The sequence below is a fragment of the Pristiophorus japonicus genome, chromosome 3 (genome assembly GCF_044704955.1).
Source record: "Pristiophorus japonicus isolate sPriJap1 chromosome 3, sPriJap1.hap1, whole genome shotgun sequence".
NCBI lineage: Eukaryota > Metazoa > Chordata > Chondrichthyes > Pristiophoridae > Pristiophorus > Pristiophorus japonicus.
In genome coordinates, this window is record NC_091979.1 from 91,558,492 (window position 1) to 91,574,184 (window position 15,693).

A 15,693-nucleotide genomic window follows, 5' to 3' on the forward strand; every position below is an offset into this window, starting at 1 on the left:
ACAAATGCATCGGCCCACATCCAGAGATGGGTGCTCATGTTGTCCGCATACAACTACGCCATCCACCACAGGCCAGGCACAGAAAACTGTGCCGATGCTCTCAGTAGGGTGCCATTGCCCACCGCCGGGGTGGAGATGGCCTAGCTTGCAGATTTAGTTATGGTAATGGAAGCATTCGAAAGTGAACAATCACCCGTTACCGCCCGACAGATTAGAACCTGGACGAGCCAGGACCTCTTACTGTCCTTAGTAAAAAACTGTGTGTTCCACGGGAGTTGGTCTAGTGTCCCGTTAGAAATGCAGGAAGAAATAAAGCCGTACCAGCGGCGCAGAGATGGAACGTCCATACAGGCAGACTGCCTCCTATGGGGTAATCGGGTAGTTGTGTCAAAAAAGGGCAGTGACACTTTCATGAAAGTGATAGCCAGATCCCACGTGTGGTGGCCCAGTATCGATGCAGCCTTAGAGAGTCCTGCGTGCACAAATGTAACACATGTTCACAGTTAAATAATGCACCCAGGGAGGCGCCACTAAGTTTATGGTTCTGGCCCTCCAAACCATGGTCCAGGGTCCATGTTGACTATGCAAGCCCATTTTTGGAAAAAATGTTCCTTGTGGTTGTAGATGGGTACTCCAAATGGATTGAATGTGAGATAATGTCGGCAAGCAAGTCCGCTGCCACCATTGAAAGCCTGCGAACCATGTTTGCCACACACGGCCTGCTTGATGTCCTTGTGAGTGACAATGGGCCGTGTTTCACCAGTGCCGAGTTCAAAGAGTTCGTGACCCGCAATGGGATCAAACATGTCACTTCTGCCCCGTTTAAACCAGCGTCCAATGGTCAGGCAGAGCGAGCAGTGCAAACAATCCAGCAGAGTTTGAAGAGGATAACTGAAGTCTCACTACAGACTCACCTATCCCGAGTCCTGCCTAGCTACCGTACAAGACCCCACTCACTCACTGGGGTTCCCCCTGCTGAACTGCTCATGAAAAGGGCACTGAAGACAAGGCTGTCATTAGTCCACCCTGATCTACACGAACAGGTAGAGAGCAGGCGGTTTCAACAGAATACATATCATGATCACGCAAATGTGTTAGACAAAATTGAGATTAATGATCCTGTAGCTGTGTTAAACTATGGACAAGGTCCCAAGTGGCTTCCCGGCACTGTCGTGGCCAAAGAGGGGAGTAGGGTGTTTCAGATCAAACTTTCAAACAGACTCACCTGCAGGAAACACTTGGACAAAACCAAACTCAGATTCACGGACTATCCAGAACAACCCACAATAGACTCTACCTTTTTCGACCCTCCCACACATACAAAAGTGGCAACTGACCCAGTGGTTGACCACAAAGCAGAACCCATCACCCGCAGCAGCCCAGCAGGACTCACCACGCCCAGCAGCCTAGGAAGGCCAGCTGCGCAGCAGCCCAGCAAGAGTCCAACAAACGACTCATCAAAACCAGCATTTGCACCGAGACGATCAACCAGGGAAAGGAAGGCCCCAGATCGACTCACATTGTAAGTAGTTATACTACTGACTTTGGTGGAGAGTGTTGTTATATATGTAAACCTATAAATACCATGTTTAACCACCACAGGGCTCATCCCCTGGAGTTCCAAGGGATCCCACAATTGCTTGGGAGCATCTGTACATAAGGAAGCCTCACAGGCTGGAGAGGCACTCTGGAGACCTGTAATAAAGGACATTACTTTAAGCTTACAATATCTGGTCAGATTCTTTATTCACGACATAACAGTTGGTGATATATCTCCAGCGACTTGAGGTGTCTTCTGTATATCATCCATGCCTCTGAGCCATACAGGAGGGCTGTGGTATTACCACAGCCCTGAAATACCACCAACCTAAGACAAATGTCCTCCACCAGCCTGTCCTTGCCGCACAGCACTGCCTCCCAGTCATCCAGATCCACGACACGGCCCTGGACAACGTGGACCATTTCCCATACCTCGGGAGCCTCTTATCAACAAGAGCAGACATTGACGACGAGATTCAACACCGCCTCCAATGTGCCAGTACATCCTTTGGCCGCCTGAGAAAGAGTGTTTGAAGACCACGGCCTCAAAACTGCCACCAAGCTCATGTCTACAGGTCTGTAGTAATACCTGCCCTCCTGTAGGCTCAGAGACATGGACCAGGTACAGTGGACACCTCAAGTCGCTGGAGAAATACCACCAACGATGTCTCTGCAAGAACCTATAACTCCCCTGGGAGGACAGACGCACCAACATTAGCATCCTCGACCAACATCCCCAGCATTGAAGCACTGACCTCACTTGATCTGCTCGGCTGGGCAGGCCACATCATTCTCATGCTAGACATGAGACTCCCAAAGCAAGCGCTCTACTCGGAACTCCTTCACGGCAAAGATGGGCAGAGGAAACATTACAGGGACACCCTGAAAGCCTCCCTGAAAACGTGCAACATCCCCACTGACACTTGGGAGTCCCTGGCCAAAGATTGCCCTAAGTGGAGGAAGTGCATCCGGGAGGACGCCGAGCACCCCGAGTCTCATCGCCGAGAGCATGCAGAAATCAAGCACAGGCAGCGGAAAGAGCGTGCGGTAAACCTGTCCCACCCACCTTTTCCCTCAACGACTATCTGCCCACCTGTGACAGGGACAGTGGTTCTCGTATTGGACTGTTCAGCCACCTAAGGACTAATTTTTAAGAGTGGAAACAAGTCTTCCTCGATTCCAAGTGACTGCCTATGAATCTGTTGCCACCTCACTATCAACCTCACTGTCACCTGTAGACTCTCATGTTTGCCTATACTGTTGAAAATCTTCTTTTCCTGCAGGCTCAGAATTTTGCATGACCGCTCTTCACAAATATAGAGACAGGCAGCTACTTTCTTCCTTATATTTCTCTTGTGATGGTTATGGGTGCGCCTTTTCTTCGGAGGGAGAGAAGAGAATGATAAAGTCATATAAGTAGCATGGCTACATGCTACATATGCATGCATGCCACGATTATGAGAGGAGCAGGTACATTGTCCCTTTAAATTAAGTACCCCTGAAGACTAGCAAAGATCCTTGTGACAGACTATATGAGTTGAGTAATATTGGGAGCACTTCAGTCCTCATCAGTCTTCCCCTCTTCCCCTGTACACCCAGAAGTGGGCACTCCCAAATTTCTAGGCCCTTATATTTTCTCTATTACCTTTTTACAAATCAACATAGAATGTCCCTCCACACTCATCAACTGCAGTACCATAAGTTATTTATTGTGAATATTTACAAATTTTCTCTGAACTTAATTCTTGACACCAGAGTGCTTCCCTCTGTTACTACTTGAAGAATGATATGGTCACTTAGCTATTCTTATGCTTCTTCACAGTGAGACCCTGAATCAGGAGCATATGTGGTGCTGGCAGTTGTATTTCCACAAGAGGGTCTTAGGATCAAGAAGACTCCTAATCTCTGTCAGACAGGTTCCTGCGAGGCCTGCTTCAGGTTGTATTTTAAAAATTGCGTTTAAGAAGGTGATGATGGCCGTTGTTCTTGAACTGTTGCAGTTCATGTGTGAGGGTGCTCTTCCAATGCTATTACATTGGAAGTTACAGGAGTATGACCCAGTAACAATGAAGGAACAGTAATTTATGTCCAAGTCAGAATGGTGTGTGACTTGGAGGGGAACTGGAAGTGATTCTATTCCGAGGGACTGCCTAAGAAGAAGAAGGAACTGATGGTGTTGCTATGCACCTGCTGCCCTTGTCCTTCTTGGTGGTGAAGTTTGAAGGTTTGGGAAATGCTGTCATAGAAGCCTTGATGAGTTGCTGCAGTGCATCCAATAGATAGTACACACTGCAGCCACGGTAGACTGGTGGTGGAGGAAGTGGATTGCTTTGTACAACTTTATTATTACTTTGTTACTCTTATATTGTGGCTTTCTCTACCTGTTCAATCGCACCCTTCAGCATCTTTCTGTTGTACTCCTATTTCTTGTTTTTCCTCCCAAAATGCATTATCTCGCAATTTTTTGTAACCTTATATAAACACTGCTCCCTGGGGTATACCATTACCAATCCTTCTCCAATGTGAACAACATCCAGTAACCTCAACCATTTCTCTCCTGCCTGTGCTACTGCATTTTGTAACATGTCTCCTGTGAAACAACTAATCGAACACTATTCAAGATCCAAAAACACTGCAGCCTATATTTTAACAGGGATGAGTCTTTGGTGGATGAGGTTTGATGTCAGTTCAAAACTCACACACTGCAGCAAAAATGAGGCCTGAGCTATTTTAACTCCTGGACCTCATTTAAATGCCGCCAGCCAACTTCCCATCTGTTCGTGGCCAGGAAGTCACCGGGAAGTGGTGTAACTTCGCAAAGCCCAGAGTCTGTCCGGTAAGAGCAGCTGTTAATTGTAATTTGGAGGGCGAACCTGATTGCAGCAGGGGCACGCACCTAAGATTTCCTAAGATCTCCCGGACCCACTAAGAAATGTAAAAAATAAATTTTAAATGACCTTTTGGGGCCTTTTCTGGTCCAATCCGGATCCTTGCTAGGTAGTCCTGGTAAGATACTCACATAAATAGCCACTCACTATGTCCATGCAGCAATTTATATCCCTGTAAATTTACCTCCCACTCTGTATCATTACTTAGCCAGGTGACTGTGTTGCTTATAATGTTATTACCTTCCTTGTTTGCATGACTTCAAGATCACCAAATTTTGGGTTCCATTATCGCTTTACCTCAGCCTGACATGTCCTTTAAATTGTATTTTACCTCTTTACAATCATATCCCTACATTGCAACCCCTTGCCTACACTTTCCACCATTCATTCCTCTGTGTTGTGACTTTTGTACTCCCTATTCTGTCTTGTTCTAATATCCAGTATTCTATTCATGATAAAGTCTATAATTGTTCCTCTTCCCTGTTGTATTCATTAAATCAACCCCACAGGTTTAGATGAGACCTATTCCTACTAAAAGCTTCCTCATTCCCTAGAAATCGACCCAATGTCCAAGAAATCTGAAGCCTTCCCTCCAACACCAATCTCAAACCACAGATTTGCATACTTTATTGTCTCTCCTATCTAGTGCAGCACATGATACTAAAATTGGTACCAACCTGAGATTATTACCCTGGAGATTTTGCACTTTAATCAATTTCCTAGCTCTTGAAAGTGACCTTGCAAAACCCTTGAACCTTCTGTTTCCTGTGTTGTTGGTTACCCTTTGTACCACATCTCTGGCGTTTCGCCTTCCTTTTCAAGACTTTCTCCACTCACACCATTATGTCCAATACCCTTGAACTTGATAAGCAGCATACCATATGGGACTCCTAGTCAAAATTACACAAAAAGCTACCTATTCCCTTAACAAAAAGGAAAAAAAAGACTCGGAGATTTCCTCTTCTCTTCTTTGAATGGTGCCATTTGTTAGAAATAGCCAAGTTTAAGGCTATCTCTGGTCACTTTAATAATCAGGATCGACTGTAAACCAATCCGATGGGTATATTATAGTATTTAATCAGAGTTTAAGACAGAATATAACACGTTAGTTAGATAGCAAAAACATACAACCATAGCAGATAGTAGATACTAATCCCGATCGGACAAACAGGAGGCGCACGTGAGCAGTTCTCTGGCTTGCAGTTTCTTTCTCTGTCTAGAGCATCCTTCGGTAAAGCATGGGTTCACTCGAAGAGTGTTCAACCAGCTCAACTTCTGTTTCACTCTCCCCTCACACTGTCTGTGAGAGCAATCTTGAGGAGGCTACCTTTATTATATTTTTAGATAGGCTGATCTGGGATATTGACCTTTTGACCTATAGAGGTTCCCCATAAAACTTAATATCCAATAAGGCTTCCAGTTCTTTGATTCGATTCTTGTTTCTTGAACCCGCCCTAAAGATGTCTTATGAGCCACATGTCTTGTTGTTTATACTGTCCCAGGGTTTCATCCTGTGGAAATCGTTTCATCTCTCTTGTTCCTATTCTCTCAGGTACAATCCTGAAGCCCAAACCAGAAAACAGTGTTACCTCCTGTACGACGTAGCAATATGTTTACGTTAACTCTCACAACTTCCATCCATTATCTTCGCCAGCAGTTGTGTTAAGCTAACTTCAAGTCCTACCCTTAGTGTAAAGTCCTTACACAATACCACAAATCCACATGAGGCACATTCTATGGACAAGGTCACTCCATGACCTGAACCTTTATTCACAGGACCAAGAAGTGATGACCCTGCATGGGACCTCCCTTTATATACCTGGATGACCAGGTGAGGAGTGTCTCCCACAAGTTCACCCCCTGTGGTTAAGGTGTGCATTTCTTAGGTGTATGCAGTGTTGTTATGAAGGTTACAGTTACATGAAGGTTACATACATGACATCACCTCCCCCCCAACGTCTTACGGGGTCAAAGATTAAGTCTTTCAGGCAGTCGACGCTCTCTCATGGAGCGCCGCAGTTGGGGCTCTGGTTGTTGAGCCTTGGCATGCATCTCTCACCTGTGGTGATTCCAGCTTGTCTGGGCTGGGCGCAGGGACTGTGCATGCAGCTGAATGTTCTTGTTGCTCGTTCACTGGCGGTGGTGTGAATACCATCTCATGATCTTCCTCAGGTTCCTCAGTGTCCATGCTGAACCTTTTTATTTGGTCCAGATGCTTGCGGCATATCTTCCCATTGTTGAGTTTAACCACTATGACCCTATTACCCTCTTTGTCTATTACAGTACCCTCAAGCCATTTGGGCCCCAAAGCGTGAATGAGAACAAATACGGGGTCATTAATTTCTATACATCTCCCCCTTGAATTTCGGTCATGGTACTCGTCTTGGGACTGGCGCTTGCCCTCAACAATGTCGGACAGGACTGGATGAATGAGGGACAGCCGAATTTTGAGTGCTAGTTTCATGAGTAGCTCCGCGGGCGGGACCCCTGTGAGCGAGTGCGGTCGGGACCTATAGGCCAGCAGGAGGCGTGATAGGCGGCATTGAAGGGAGGGTCCTTGAATCTGGAGCATGCCTTGTTTTATGATTTGGACCGCATGTTCCGCCTGGCCATTGGAGGCTGGCTTGAACGGTGTTGTCCTGACATGGTTAATGCCATTACCCGACATGAACTCCCAGAATTCGTAGCTTGTGAAACATGGGCCATTATCGCTAACAAGGATGTCCGGCAAGCCGTGGGTCACAAAGACCGCGCGCAGACTCTCCACGGTGGTGGATGTCGTGCACGAATTCAAAATGATGCACTCGATCCATTTCGAGTACGCATCAACCACAATGAGAAACATTTTTCCCATGAACGGGCCCAAGTAGTCTACGTGAATACGTGACCATGGCCTGATGGGCCAGGGCCACGGGCTGAGCGGGGCCTCCCTGGGGGCATTACCGAGCTGGGCTCACGTCATGCACCTGCGAACACAGTGTTCCAAGTCTGAATCGATTCCCGGCCACCACACATGTGACCGGGCAATGGCCTTCATCAACATGATGCCTGGGTGCTTGCTGTGGAGTTCCCTGATGAATGCTTCCCTGCCCCTCTGGGCATGACTACTCGGCTGCCCCATAGTAGGCAATCGGCTTGGATGAGAGCTCATCCATCCATCTGTGAAACAGTCTGACCTCCTCAGGGCATGCGGGTGCCCAATCCCCAGTCAGGACACATTTCTGAATCAAGGATAGGAGGGGATCTCTGTTGGTCCAGATTTTGATCTGGCGGGCTGTGATGGGGGAGCCTGCGCTGTCAAAGGCATCGACAGCCATGACCATCTCAGCGCTTTGCTCTGCTGCCCCCTCAGTGGTGGCCAGTGGAAGCCTGCTGAGCGCGTCAGCGCAGTTTTCGGTGTCGGGCCAATGCCGGATGGTGTAGTCATATGCAGCGAGCGTGAGAGCCCATCGCTGTATGCGAGCTGACGCATTGGCATTGACAGCCTTGCTGTCTGACAGCAGGGATGTTAACGGCTTGTGGTCCGTTTCTAATTCGAACCTCCTGCCAAAAAGGTACTGATGCATTTTTTTTACACCATAGACACATGCGAGTGCATCCTTCTCAACCATCCCATATCCCTGTTCAGCTTGAAAGAGCGACCTGGAGGCATAAGCCACAGGTTGAAGTTGGCCCTCAGCGTTACCCTGCTGCAACACGTACCCAACCCCATAGGACGATGCATCACATGTCAGAACCAATTTCTTATGGGGGTCGTACAGGGTCAACAACTTATTTGAACAAAATAGGTTCCGCGCCCGATTGAAGGCCCGTTCCTGACAGTCCCCCCAAAACCAATCGCAACCCTTATGCAGGAGCACGTGTAGCGGCTCCAACAATGTGCTTAAGTTTGGCAGAAAATTCCTGAAATAGTCCCAGAAATGAACGCAAATCCGATGTGTTGCAGGGCCTGGGCGCTCGTCGAATCGCCTCTGTTTTGGATTCGGTGGGCCGAATCCCGTCTGCAGCAACCCTCCTGCCCAGAAACTCGACCTCGGGAGCCAAAAACACACACTTAGACTTCTTGAGTCGCAGGCCTACCCGGTCCAGTCAGCGTAGCACCTCCTCCAGGTGTTCCTCAGTGTCACGACCGGTGATGAGGATGTCGTCCTGAAATACGATCGTTTCGGGAATGGATTTGAGCAGGCTTTCCATGTTTCTTTGAACAATCGCGGCCGCTGACCGAATGCCAAACGGACACCTGTTGTAAACAAACAGTCCCTTGTGCGTGGTGATGGTGGTCAGTAGTTTAGATTCATCGGCCAGTTCTTGGGTCATGTAGGCTGAAGTGAGGTTCAAATTGGTGAACAGCTTGCTGCCTGCCAGCGTGGCAAAAAGATCCTCCACTCTCGGGAGCGGGTATTGGCCATGTAGGGACACCCGGTTGATAGGGACCTTGTAGTCGCCACAGATCCTGACCGAGCCATCCACTTTTAGGATTGGAACGATGGGGCTCGCCCAGTCACTGAATTCAATGGGCGAGATGGTGCTCTCTCTCAGCAACCGGTCCAACTCGCTCTCAATTTTCTCCCGCATCACATACGGCACAGCTCTGGCTTTGTGGTGCACTGGTCTGGCGTCTGGGGTGATGCGTATCACTACTTTGGTACCTTTGAACGTCCCGACGCCAGGTTGAAATAGTGACTCAAATTGCTGTAGGACCTGTGAGCATGAACTTCGCTCCACAGATGACATGGCATGCACATCCCCCCATTTCCAGTTCATCTCAGCTAACCAGCTCCTCCCCAACAGTGCGGGACCATTGCCCGGGACAATCCAGAGCGGCAGCCGGTTCACCGATCCATGTGTGTGACCGCCAACATTGCACTGTCTAGCACTGGAATGATTTCTTTGGTGTACGTCCGTAATTGCGTCTCAATGCGTTCTAGTTTGGGTCTGCTGGCTTTGAGTGGCCACAGCTTTTTGAATTGTTGAACACTCATGAGTGACTGGCTGGCCCCCGTGTCCAGCTCCATGTGTACAGGGATGCCGTTTAATAGGACTTTCATCATCATAGGTGGCGTTTTGGTATATGAGCTGTATATATACTGAACTTCAGCATCCATTGATTTGCCCCAAGCGTCATCCTGCCTCGCAGACCCCTCATCTGGTTCATCCGCCTCGTATATTAGCCTGGTTACAGGCTTTCTGCACATTCTGGCTAAATGGCCACTGAGGTTACAATTTCTGCAGACGAACTGTTGAAACCTGCAAGTCCTGGCAGCATGTCTGCCCCCACACCTCCAGCATGAACTGAGATTCCCATTGTTGTGAACAAAAGAGCTGTTACAAGGCATTCCTCGCTGATTGTCCCTTTGATTGCTCTTGAGCACCCTGTTAGTGGGTGTCAATGGCCCCATCCCAGGCCGCATTGTCCACTGGGGGGGCGTAAATGTCCATTCAGTCTGCCATTGTCTCAGTTGGAGACTTAATCTTGGGTCTATTGCTGCTTGGGGTGTGCCGAACTGCCCTTGCCTGCCTGCGGGGCTCTGTGTCGCGTTTATGATATTGACTCCCTGATCCATCGCCATAAAAGTCTGAGCCATCAACACCGCCGCTTCCAAGGTCAAGTCCTTGGTCTCAATTAGCTTTCTGAAAATCCCAGCATGACAGATGCCCTTAATAAAGAAATCCCTTAGCATCTCCCCCCTGCAGGTGTCTGTGAACTTAGAGGCTGGCCAAGCGCCGGAGGTCCGCAACGAAATCCGGTATGCCTTGTCCTTCCCGACGTCGGTGGGTATAGAATCTGTGTCGGGCCATGTGTACACTGCTCGTCGGTTTGAGGTGTTCACTGATTAGTTTGCTGAGCTCTTGAAAGGTTTTGTCTGCCGGCTTCTCGGGTGCTAGCAGGTCTTTCATGAGCGCGTAAGTCTTAGGTCCACAGCTGGTCAGCAGATGAGCCCTTCGCTTGTCGGCCGCTGCGTCTCCCAGCCAGTCCTTCATGACAAAACTCTGCTGGAGCCTCTCAATGAAATCGTCCCAGTCCTCACCAACACAGTACCGTTCATCTGTGCTGCCAGTGGCCATTCTCGTGGGTCGTTGATTCCTGTTTCTTGTCGCCAATGTAAAGTCCTTACACAATACTACAAATCCACATGAGGCACATTCTAGAGACAAGGTCACTCCATGACCTGATCCTTTATTCACAGGACCAAGAAGTGATGACCCTGCGTGGGACCTCCCTTTATATACCTGGATGACCAGGTGAGGAGTGTCTCCCACAAGTTCACCCCCTGTGGTCAAGTTGAGCATTTCTTACGTATATACAGTATTGCAGTGTTGTTACATAAAGGTTACATACATGACACTTAGCATTATACATAAAATACATAAACAAGGTTCAAGTCTTAAAAACAACAGATAATCGCTCGACAACAGAGAGATTGTATATAGTACAAAGAACTAGGAAACCAAGGCATTAGCATTTCTAAGTATTTCCCTGATCCAAAGAGACTTTCCGTCTGCAATGCAACACGGCATTTTCCCCATCACATAACCATATACATTTTTAGGCATCCCTGATTTCTAACACGTAGGATCTTTTACATGCACATGAGAGGGCAGACAGGACAGCTCCGCCACAGTGCAGCACGCCCTCAGTACTGGACTGAAGTGACAGCCTAGATTATGTGGTCAGTACTGCACTGAAGTGCCAGCTTAGATAATAAGAATCCTCTCGAACTACGACGTTCCTGTTCTCTTATTTAGCCTTCCTTTCCTTTCCTCAGATAGTTCTTAGATTCAACATCATGCACCATGAACCAATCATTAAATTGCCTTGTAAATATAGACATTAAATAATCTGTCATCAACACTGCTACGTTATAGAAAACCAGGAATGTGATATAAATGCAAACTAATTCCAAAGTAATAAAGTGCTTTTAGAAGAATAGTGCTCAAGTCAAAATTGCTGTGTAAGCTTCCATGCAACAGTATTAGATCATAAAAATAATGAATATTTTTACTTTCAGAGAAATCAAAAGAGTTAATGAGTATCTGGAAGTGCTCAGTAATGCGATTCTGCATTGCTCTTGTGCATGAAACAGCTAATGATCTGTGGCTAAAGGAACAGAAAAAGTCACTTCACTTAAAGTGCACAAAATTTCTGGAGAATGCCGCTCACAAATGCAGCAGCTGTGGAGAAGGGGACTTTATTTATCTGCACCGATCTATGATGAAGTTTGCCCTTAGTGAAAGTGAGAGCACCATACGGAGACGAAGAGATCTATATACGACACTTAGTCATGCAAATATACGAAGCTATTCTCCAGACAAAATCAGTGAGCAAGGTAATCAAAATCTAATCGATAAAGCATTAAATAAATTACAGAAATAGGTACAGATAATAAGCAAGTAATGTTTTGAATCTGATCTGAGTTCAAGTTCAAAGGAGACAAAATTGCCCCATTTTTGCGCCCCAATAGTGCCTCTGGGAGGCGCTAACGTGGCACAATGACCTTTTCTCCCAGGGACGGGAGGCAGTTGCGCCTCGGGCGAAATTGCCTGGAGATTTTTGGGGTGATTTGCCAGTAGCACCATACCCCGTTGTTAGCGCCCCAGGTCAGCGCGCAACAGGCGACCCTTTTGCGGCCTGTGGGGGAAAGTACCATGTGGGCTGCGAGGCTGGCATGGACCGTGTCAGCACCAGCTTCGCGGGATGCTGACATCCGTTCAGAGCGCTCTTTAAAGGGGAGGCCGTATGCACCCCATGTCATTTTATTTTGTTGGCCGATTCTTCGGTCAGCCCGACAATGGCGGCCCTCGCCTCGACCGGGCCGCTATCATGCAGCCCGGGACTCAATTTTGGGTACAGGGCCGCTGCCCAGTCGAGCGCATCCCTGGTGGCCCAGTGGTAGCTACCAAAGGGTCTGCAGAGTGTGCAGCGGCCCTCCCCTTTAACTGAAGGGGAGGGACATTGTAGCACGTCAGTGCTACGTGGAGCTTCTGCGTAGTGCTGATTCAGCACCATGCTGACACCCTGGGAGCAGCCCTCCAATGAGGTGGAGTATCTGAGACAGCGCTACACCTCGTTTGAGGAGTGCAAAGCCCAATTGCATGCCAGGGCGGGACTACAGGCCCAGGCAGTAAAAGTCCCTGGCCCAGATGATTGCCGCCCCCAATTCCGGCCCCAAAGATTTCAAATTGTTTACCATTTTTTAGATTAAGAATTATCTGCAAGATGTATTCTGCATGTAAAGTAGGAAAATGTATTTGTTTCATTCCACAATTCCATTAAGTAATACATGACTAAAATTTTCATGGCATCACATCTAGTTGTCTTCTGGCAACAGCTAGAACAAAGTGATTCGAGCAGATGTTTTGAAATACAGTTTGTACATCCACCATGTCTTAATTTATTAAAGTAGCAAGTCATTGAAGTGAAGCCAGGAAGGTACTAGGATCAATTCACAGTCTACTGACTTAGCTAATCTCAACCAGGATGGCATTAGAAGTGCTTTGATTAACTTCAGTCTCCTGGGTTACGAAGGGGAAAATCCATCAGAGTTCTGGCTTTTGATTGCTATACAACAAATTGTGTGTGCGCGTGTGCGTGTGCGTATGTGTGGCCGGAAATTTTCTCAGAGCTGCTCCCACTCCACTACTAGAATCTTGTTCTCCCAGTGAAGTTACAGTGCTGTAGCAGGAGCAGCCTCAAGGAAATTCCCAGTGTGTGCGTGTGTGAGTGTGCCCTGTTACTGAGAACTCCTGAGGTACCCCTTGTGAAACATTTGATGTACATATGTGGTGCCTGCATCATGGTCATGTAATTCACATGTGACTGCTTTGCCTCGCTCTCTCTTCTGTGTGTGTGCGCACAGCACTAGCCCCGACAACTCCTGTAAGTTAACTTGTTTTATATACTTATCTTTGATACGCTTTTGAAATACATGGCTTCAACTACTCTAGAAAGAGGTATTAATACATGGTGGCAACAGTAGTAGTGATTGTTTAAAGCAACTTTCACTTTTGGATGGGCATATCATGGGCACGACTTTAAAAGTTATTCAAAAACTAAAGCATGTTCACGATGCGTCAGGGTTTGCTCAACCATCACTTCCAGCTCCAGCTCTCGTCATCCATGAAAGTGGAAGAGATTCAAGTGAGCCTGGAAAATCTACTTCCTTGCGACAAAGCTCAACCAGGAGACAGAACTAGTGCAGGTAGCGGCAATTCTCACAGTGATCGGGGAAGAAGCACGTGAAGTCTACTCCACATGGTTCAGCTGGGCTGAAGCTGGAGACAGAGAAAAGATGGTGCCGGTGCTGATGAAGTTCTCTCAGTACTGTCAACTGTGGAACAACATTCCCTTTGAGAGGTACAAGTGACTTGCTGTAAGCTAGTCTGTAAGCTCATCGTTAGCACAACAATATGCCTCCGCTAATAGAAAGACCTGCTTGGGCATGAACATCATTAAGCATCATTACAGAATATAGAAACATCCTCGATTATTCAGTGACAGGGGAGGACAAGTTGAAGGAGAGATCGACCAGGTTAATCAGGCTCAACAAGGCAGTAGATCCGGTCCGACAATGTCCCGCCTCGAGTCACAGTGACTTTAAGGGATAAGCTGAAGGAAACACTTTTTGGTCTGGTTAGACAGGATATCAATGCTCCTGTAACAACGCCAACCTCATGGATCTGTTCAATGGTAGTCGTAGCCATGAAGAACAGTACACTCACATCTGCTTAGATCCCAAAGACTTAAACAAAGCTATCAAGTGAGCCGATTATCTCTACCGACTATTGAAGATGTAGCTACATACCTGGACAGTGTTAAAGTCTTCACGATTCTTGACCTCCACAATGGGTTTTGGCGCATGAGTCTCGATGAACAATCATCATATCTAACCATATTCCATATACCTTGTGGTCATTACCGCTGAAAGTGTATGCCATTTGAGATCAGCTCAGCACCAGAAGTATTCCAATGCAAGATGCATGAGCTGGTGGAAGGACTGCAAGGTAAAAAGGTCATTGCAAATGATTTTGTAATGGTTGGTTTTGGAGAAATGCTTGAAGTAGCAATGTGGAACCATGACAAACACCTGGAGGCTTTTCTTCAACAATGCAACGATCGTGGTGTTGTGTTGAACATGGAAAAAATTTAACTACGTAGATAAGAAGTGCCTTTTATTGGACATGTTGCTACGGGAAGAGGACTTTGTGTTGATCCAAGCAAAATTAAAACTGTTTTGGAGATGCCATCACCGACTGATGTAGCAGGGATCAGCGACTGCTTGGACTTGCTCAATATTTTAGTCATTTTCATCTGTCAGACATCAGGAAACTGCTCAGAGATTTAACACAGAAGGACGCAGGGTGGTTCTGGGGAGAATCTCAAGAGTTGGGGTTGTAACTACTCAAAGTAGCAGTCACCAGCATGCCAGTCTTCCATTATTATAACCTCAAGGAAACAATCTTTCTGCAATGTGACGCCTCTCAATCAGGACTTGGAGCAGCAATGATGTAGAATGGACAACCATTCACTAATCAATCAAGAGCATTAACATCAGCAGAGACGAGGTACGCACAGATTGAGAAGGAACTTCTAGTGAGATCATGTTTGCCTGTGATCAATTTGAAGCTTACATCTACAGCCAGAACATGGTGAATATTGAAACTGATCACCGTCCTTTGGAAAAAAATAGTGTTCAAGTGACTAAACAATGCGCCTAAACAACTTCAATGACTGCTACAAAGACTCTAAAACTACAGTCTGAGACTTAGATCTAAGAAAGGGGAGAAGATTGTTCTAGCTAATACACTTAACTTCTGGCAGGTATACTCTGCTAACACCTATGATTTTAGATGTGAGTTGGAAGAAATTGATCATCGCAAATCAATTCCAATTGGAGACTCATGCTGACTACAACTTAATCATGCTGCAGCGGATGACTTGGTTCAGAATCAGCTGCATGTAATCATCCAGCAAGGCTGGCCTGGGATCAAGTCAGAGGTACCTGAATGTCTCCAACCCTACCTTGACTTTCGAGGCAAACTAACCGTCCAAGGTGAATTGATATTCAAGGGCCATCAGCTTTTAGTGCCAGCTGTATTGCGTAGGAACTAATGTCAATAGCTCATTCAATGCACATTAGCATAGAAGGTTGTATCCCCAGGATGTCAACAGAGCTTAAATATACATCGCAAAGTGTGATATCTGTTTAGCTCATCACAATTCTCCAAGTAAGGAAACACGACTCCAGCAGAGATTGTGGCAAGGCCT